At 33.6% G+C, this 8,314-nt stretch overlaps 1 long non-coding RNA gene across 3 annotated transcripts; it reads right to left on the reverse strand.

The window, feature by feature from the left end:
* Window positions 1-6,174: 6,174 nt before the first annotated feature.
* LOC133039517 (uncharacterized) lies at window positions 6,175-7,872 on the reverse strand. Of its 3 annotated transcripts, none has more exons than XR_009688663.1 (4): window positions 7,578-7,872; window positions 7,376-7,450; window positions 7,105-7,189; window positions 6,175-6,396 (listed from the first exon to the last, which is right to left on the reverse strand). It is a non-coding gene; the product is annotated as an uncharacterized LOC133039517 (long non-coding RNA). The 3 variants fall into 3 exon arrangements; XR_009688662.1 differs by having other exon boundaries at window positions 6,175-6,422; XR_009688661.1 differs by having other exon boundaries at window positions 6,175-7,189.
* Between the last annotated feature and the right edge of the window lie 442 nt (window positions 7,873-8,314).

An 8,314-nucleotide genomic window follows, 5' to 3' on the forward strand; every position in this document is an offset into this window, starting at 1 on the left:
TGTAATAAGCATATTTAATGTCAGTATCATACAACCACCAAAATAACCACTTTTGAAGGACACTTTAAAATATTTGTAAAATTATAATTTTTTTGAAATTGACTTAAGTAATGTCACGACCCGAGCTCTAGGCCGTGACAGTTATATAATATTCATAATTTGGGTGTGGTCAAAAGTCACACTTTGACCCTTGAAGAATAAAAAAAATAAGACTTACAAATGATCCCTTAATATATATTACAAAATTACATAAGACATATAATTAAAATATAATGGAATAACTCCCATAATAAATAAAATATAATTGTAATAAAATAGGATCACTCGTCAGTATATATATACAACAATAATATTCTCACAGTTATGTATCACCAAATAGTTAGAATTTATAACTCGAAAAATACCAAGATATATAATACTTATAGCATCCTTCATATTCCTCATCTCTAACGGGTCATGTCTATATAACAATACAAATCATCTGTTAATAATGGTAGGATTAAGCTAATCTCGTCGTTCTCCATCACGACTTTCCCACTTTCACAAGTATCCAACTGAGTTCCTGGAAGAGAAATATAGGGAGTGAGCTTATAAAGCCTAGTAGGAAAACATCTAATATTAAAGGACCCTTGGTTTAATAAAAATTCTTGCATGGTTAGCTTTTACAATAAAGCACCTCAACACCATTATCAAAATGTATAAATAATGTAGAGAGACCACAAATAATCACAAAATCAAGCGTCAAATGCATACCATACCGTCCACTGGACCCCTAGCTAGCTCTCAATACCAATCATAGAAAATGACATCAAAAATCTGGGTAGTTGCACCTCATAACCACCATAATACTAGGGCTCAGATTTAATTTACTCCCTGTACAGATTCTAGGTCGTGAATGACACGGGGACTAGGTCGTGAAACAACAATATGCACAAACCATGATCAATGTGGCTCTCATCAGTATAACCAAAACCAGACAAATAATAAGAATAACAAAAGAACATATTTCCTTTTTCTTTCCTAGAAAATTCGCCAGCATAACAGGTGTATTTTGAATGAACCCAAAAATCATAACCTGCATAAATATTTAATACAAAAAATATTTTTGGCACTCAGAGCTCAAGAACAGTCTAGAAAATTTTGCAGATTAAGTTTTTAATTTTTCAAACAATTTGCAAATCATAAAAATTAGAAAATGTCTAATGTTATTCAACACATATAAAATCAAGTTCAACAATCAAGTTGAGTCTCTACCTATCCCAAGTCGTTAAACTTTATCCAAAAAACAATCCTAAGCTCTCAAGTCCCGAACTCCAATTGTTTAGTCAAATCTTAGAAATCACTCTCATCTATACCATCCAATAACTAAATAACTATCATCATTGCATTCTACATTCAAAACCGAGTCCAATGACATATAATATGACTATATTTAAAGTTTAGAGTTCCGAAACTTCACTTAAAAGGTGCACATTAACTATCGGTGGCAATAGAAATTGGCGTACCAGAAACGTCACTGAAAATAAAATAGGGATAGTATATATCAAAACAACTCCTTTGACGAGTAGATCACGGATGTACAATCCGTTAGCCCAAACAAACACTGGAATTGTCAAAAAATGCTTCTAAGGTCGGAGATACCCAAATCTCATCGGGAAAAAATAACGAGTTGAGCGAAATGAATTAGTGGAGGATGTTCCTCTCGTGACGCTGATTTCAACGGTACCACCCAATTTTTCAAATGGTGGTCGGAGTTGATCGTATAATGTCGCCTTAAGGTTTTGACGGCAAAACTTTGAAGCTATCGTATGGTTGCGTCCTTGCTCCGATTGCCAGCAAATTTGAGATGTAAGATCATCATCGACTGGTGGTCGTGCAGCTTCGACGCATGCATGTCGTCGGAAGGTGGCCGGAGGTGGGTCGTTGGTGCTCCACAGGTGGTGGTTATGGGGGTTGGTCTTTGATGTTTTGAAGAGAGAGAAAGAGAAAAGATAGAGAGAGAGAGGGCTAGTGGGGTGTTAAATAAATTAAAAATAATTTTGTTGTTTCACCCACTTTTTTTATTAATCTCTATTTATTTATTTATTTATTTTGTTGTTTCCCTTCACAACGTAAGCTTCTACAACAACAACTATTAATTTCCTTTATTATGTGCTTCCTGTTTCTCTAATTGACCAACCCCTCTTCAGCCTTCAAAACATTTATAATAATAATAAAATAATAATAATAAATAATTTTCATATTAATATGTAAATAGTCGTCCTTATATATTACATGAAAATTAATGACAAAATATTACAATAACTTAATTATATTCATTCATATTAATTAGTTATATATTTTGAGAAATAGTTTATCATTTATATATATATATATATGTATATATATATTATAAAACATATGTGTATATAGATATAGGTAGGGCACCAATATAATTTGCATATGCATATATATATATATAGGTATATATATATATAACTAGCTATAGTAATTAATAATTCAAAGGTCCCAAAAGGTGCATGTCGATGTCATTAATGTTGAAGTCTGTCAAAAAATTGTGGTAGTCATGATCATTATTGACAAATTGATCATCACTTGTACTATGGCCCCTGAAATAATCATTGCATTCTGAAACTACATGATCATGATTAGCCAAACCACTATTTATTATGGGTTTCTCTATATATCCTTGAATTATTTGGTCACCATGTTCTGTGATATTGTTGTTTAATAATTCCCTCCAACAATAATTCTTATTATTTGTTTGGTCATGATCTATAACAGGTTGTTTATTATTATTCATCATGGCTGATAATTGGCTTCTGATGATTCGAGTTGGACGAGGCTTTGTTACCATGTTGGACCATGCTTTATCATGGATATTATTATTATTGATCAGTTTACTACTTTGATGATCAATATTAATAACCATCTTTTTTCTCTGATGAGTATTCCAATAATTTTTCACATCATTAGCTGTTCTTCCTGGGATTCTACCGGCAATCAATGACCATCTGATCATGAAATCCAAAACAAACAAACAAAAAACATATTATTATTATTATTAAATATGAATTTGACAAAAATATATATATGATGATTCAAAATGAATTGAAAGGATGATCAATGAGCCTCTTAACAAAAGCAAGACTTGGATTTTGGTAGAAAAGTTTTTGTTGGTAAAAGTTGTTGAGAATCATGGGGTTCCATCTCAAAACCAATTGGCAATGAGTGGAATAACCCATGTTCTTATATATGGCTCAATACTTTCATATTTAATCCATGTGGGACAATATTCTCCAAGTGCCATTTGCTCGCTTATTTTTTTATTTTGCGGCTGAGAGTTCCATTTGCTCGCTTATTCTTGTTCGCGGCTGGGAGTACCATTTTGCTCGCTTGCGGCTGGCTAACTCTTTGATAGGTGTGGATCGAAAGCCCGCTAGGGATATGGCTCTGATACCATGTTGAGAATCATGGGGTTCCATCTCAAAACCAATTGGCAATGAGTGGAATAACCCATGTTCTTATATATGGCTCAATACTTTCATATTTAATCCATGTGGGACAATATTCTCCAACAAAAGTGTAGTTGGATGTAAGTGGATAAACAAGTATACAGAGAAGGGATTCCTGGTGTAGAAAACACTACAAAAAACTGCTATTTTTAGTTATAATTTTTTAGTCACAACATAATTTTTTTGTGACTAAATATGACTTTTAGTCACAACAAAATGTTAATTGTAACTAAAACACAGTATTTCCTAGTTTTCCTCTATTGTTAAGCTTAAGAGTATACTTTTTCTAATGTTTCCATGCATTTCGTTAATCTCATGTACTTTCTTAGCTTTTGTTGACTCTTTGGCTAAAAGTGCTCACTATTCTGAGAGCGATGCTCCTTGTTGTAAAGGGGATGGATTTTTTCCTGTGGATCCCATTTTCTCAGTTGTTAATCTAGTTTTAACCGAGATTCTTTTCAAAAAAAAAAAAAAAAAACTATAGTGTTAGGAATGCAGCTTCGAATTGTTGCTTCATGCAACCTGAGTTCTTGGACAGAACTCTAACTCAGTAATCAAAACCAGAAAACAGAGTAATCAACCACACAAGTTGTAAAACTGTATGAATCTTATTGAATGAATCAAATTGTATTTACATATATACAAGTGTCTTGATTAAGAGTAAGCTAACTAAACTAGGATTAACTAATGCCTTATATACTCGGCAGTTAGTTAGGTACAATTAGTTAGAGAGTTAACTAACTCATAAGACACCTAGACAGTTAGGAACTAACTGTCAACCGCCAACAGTAAGTGTCAACTACTTCACAGATTTCCACCTTAGTTGTCACTTAAAGTTGGCCTCACGGTAGTGATTAAGCAGGCTCTGAAATTCCAAGTTGATCTCAAAATTTGTTGAACTTTGCTGTAGTCACTACCTTTGTAAGTATGTCTGATGGATTATCCTCAGATGCTATCTTCTCAAGCCTTACTTTGCCTTCTGCAAGTATGTCTCTGATGAAGTGTAGCCGAACATCAATGTGTTTGGTCCTCTCGTGATACATCTGGTTCTTGCTTAAGTGCAAAGCACTTTGGCTGTCACACGAAACTGTGATACATCTTTGATCAATGTTCATTTCTCTGCTCAAACCTTTAAGCCAAATTGCTTCTTTTATTGCTTCTGTATAAGCAATATATTCTGCTTCAGTAGTTGACAATGCAACTATGGATTGCAGATTGGCTTTCCAGCTTATTGCACACTGATTTAAGGTGAAGATGTAGCCAGTTTGTGACCTTCGAGTGTCTGTGTCTCCTGCATAATCAGAGTCGACAAAACCCTGCACTTCTTGCTTAGATGACACTGCATTGTATTTGAGTCCCATGCTTGATGTTCCCCTGAGATATCTCATAACCCATTTAACTGCATTCCAGTTCTCAAGGCCTGGATTTCCCATGAACCTACTGATCACACTTAGGCTGTGACAAAGATCAGGCCTAGTACATACCATAATGTACATTAAACTTCCCACTAGATTAGTGTATGGAATTGTTTCCATTTGTTTCTGCTCCTCATCTGTAGTAGGTGACTGAGTTTGTGATAGTTTGAAATGTTGTGCCAAGGGTGCACTGACAGGTTTAGCATCAGAGAACCCAAATCGATGCAAAACCTTTGAGATGTAATCACTTTGAGATAGAATTAGGCTCTTATTATTTCTATCTCTTAGTATTTCAATCCCAAGAATTTTCTTGGCTGGACCAAGATCTTTCATATCAAACTCAGAACTCAGTAACCCCTTTACTTTCTTAATTTCTTCACTGCTTTTGCTTGCTATTAGCATATCATCCACATATAGCAAAAGAAACACCACAGATCTAACACCAGCACTCTTGACATACATACACAGCAATCATAGACACTTTTCTTAAAGCCAGATTTGGTGATGTATTCATCAAACCTTTTATACCATTGTCTAGGAGATTGCTTGAGACCATAGAGTGATTTCTTAAGTAAGCACACATGGTCTTCCTTCCCTTTTACTTCATAACCCTCTGGCTGCTTCATGTGAATTTCCTCATCTAATTCTCCATGCAAGAAAGCTGTTTTTACATCCATTTGTTCCAATTCTAAGTCATCTATAGCTGTCAAAGCTAATAACATTCGAATTGATGTCACTACTAGAAAATTGGGTTTTAGTGACACACATTGAGTAACTCTAAAAGTGTATAGTGACACTTCAACGCGCGTCACTAATGAGGGTGACTGGAAAGACTATTTTTAGTGACACTTCACATATGTCACTAAAACCTTTTGCATTCATTTTCTGCGTGTCACTATAGGCGTATAGAGTCAGGTTTTGTCAGAGTGAAAAAGTAACAACCACACACATGAAGTGTCACTATATCTTTTTTTTTCTTTTTTATTAATATTTTTGGAGATATAGTAACACACAAAAACTGCCACTATATTAAATATTTTTCTAAAAAAATAATATTTAATTTGATTTAATACACATCTAGATTAAGAATTTAAATAAGTATAATTATCAATTTAAATTACAAATTATATAAATACATTCAAAATTTATTTAAGTAATATAAATACATCTAAATTAATAACTAAAAAAATACACAAAAATAATTATATTATAATTAATAGCATTAATACAGAACAGGTGATTCAAAAAAAATACAAGTATAATGTAAATAAAATACATAAATAAAATACAATAACAGTAAAAAAAAAATATGACTACAAACCCAAAAAAAAAAATATAAAAGTAAAAATATGACAAAGATATCTGATGCATTCTTTTTGTAGTCTTGCTCTTGGACAATCTTATAGATCAACTTTATCCATCACCAGCATCTAACTCGCATAAGATCGAGCCAGCATCCCTTGTATCTATTTGCAACACATATCATTATTTTCTGTTGTCAAAATAAGCAAAAACAAGTAATAATTGTAATGAGATTAATGAGCAAAATCAAAGTGTCTACTAAGAATAATTGTCATTTCAATTACAATCTTATAGCTTCAATTCTTTTTTGGAAATCTAACTTTTGTGCCTTAGAATCCTCACATATAATCCTTCCCAAATCTATGAAAAAAAACAAGCAAATAAATTTTACGAAAAAACAGAGCTCTAAAGCAGAGCAAAAATAAGGTATGTTACTTTCTAATTGTAAAAGTTAGCAACATGCATTTGAAGAAAGAGAGCTGAAAGAGTATGAGAGAGATCCTAGAGAGATAGATCCAACACCCTCAAATCTAATATTACAAAAAAAAAATTACAGATATATGAAATGAATAACATAACTATATACACCAATGCCTTCTCTCAAAATTTTTTCTTTTTTAATTTTTACAATTAATCATGATTGACATTCAAGTCTCAAGACAAAACCATCCTACAGAGTAATTCAAAGATCCCATGAACTATTCATATTTATGATGATATCATTATAATTCAAATTATTAGTCTCACTAAGGAATAATCATTTAAAAAAATCAAAGCATGGCCTGCAGATTTGCATTTTAGACAGATAACAAAACTAACGAAACGATTGACCTATAAACTACTAAAATTGTAATGTAAACAAAATTACTTACAAATAATGGTGACATCTTGCTGCATTCATTAATTAAATAGCAAGACCAATACCATACACCAGGAAGTTTTGCTTACACCTGCAAACTGTAGTACAACCTTGTGAATAATAACTGACATAGTTAAAAATCATCCACTATAATATGAGTTATTAGGGGCTATTTTTTGTGGCCCCTAATATTGCCGTCCCTAAAACATAATTTTCTTGTAGTGGAAGCACTAAGCCCAATAATCAACTAAGAAAAGCTTCAAACCCTAAAACCATAACAATACCTTCTTTTTCTACTTGCCTCCCCCTGACTTAGCGGGCTTCGATGACAGTGGAGGTGCCTTTTCCTTCTTCGGCGTCTGCAATTACAGATCAAAACCAAAACATAAAAATGAAATCACAAACGCCGGTGTCTTCTCCCATGAAGAGAGGGAAACACGAGTGACTGACTGATTGAGAGAGAGAGAGAAGTTCCAAAAGTCATACCTTCATTTTTACGTGCGTCGAGCTTGATTTTGTGGTCAGATTCGACCACCAATACTGGGATTTGGCCGCACATCTGGGCAGAGAGAGAGGCGACGCGCAGGTCGCGCATCTGGGCAGAGAGAGGGGAGGCGCTCCATATGTCTAGGCCGCCAGAGAGGAAGAAAGAGAGAAGAAGGATAGGTGGGCGAGGTCACCGGAGGTGGCTGGGAGTTCTGCGGCAGAGAGAGAGAGAGAGAGAGAGAGGCGAGATAAAGAGAAAAGTTAGGGTTTTTTTTGGTTATGTGATCTGATTATTTGAGAAGAGAGCGAGAGGTGATAATTATATAAATTACTTATTTTTATTTTTTCAGATTTTATTTTAGTTGGGGTTTGATTTTTTTTATTTATTTATTTTAAATTAAATCTGTATTTTTTTTGAAAAAAAAAATTAGGGTATTGATATAGTGACGCGCCAGGTGCGTCAGGGCACATTTACCCACTCGCGCTTGGCGTGTCACTATAAGTCTCAATTTTCTAAATTAATAAAAATAAAAAAAAAAATAGATTTTAATCTTTAGTGACACTCTATATTTTTAGTGACACACATTGCAAGAGACTAACACTGAACATTTAGAGTCTAATTGTGCATGTCACTAAATATCACTCCTATCTATTTAGTGACCCGCATTTTTGTGCGTGTCACTAAATAGTGTCACTAAAAGGCTAAATTGTAGTAGTGTGTGTGCTTTACCACTGGT

This window comes from Cannabis sativa, chromosome 6 (assembly GCF_029168945.1).
Source record: "Cannabis sativa cultivar Pink pepper isolate KNU-18-1 chromosome 6, ASM2916894v1, whole genome shotgun sequence".
Lineage (NCBI taxonomy): Eukaryota > Viridiplantae > Streptophyta > Magnoliopsida > Rosales > Cannabaceae > Cannabis > Cannabis sativa.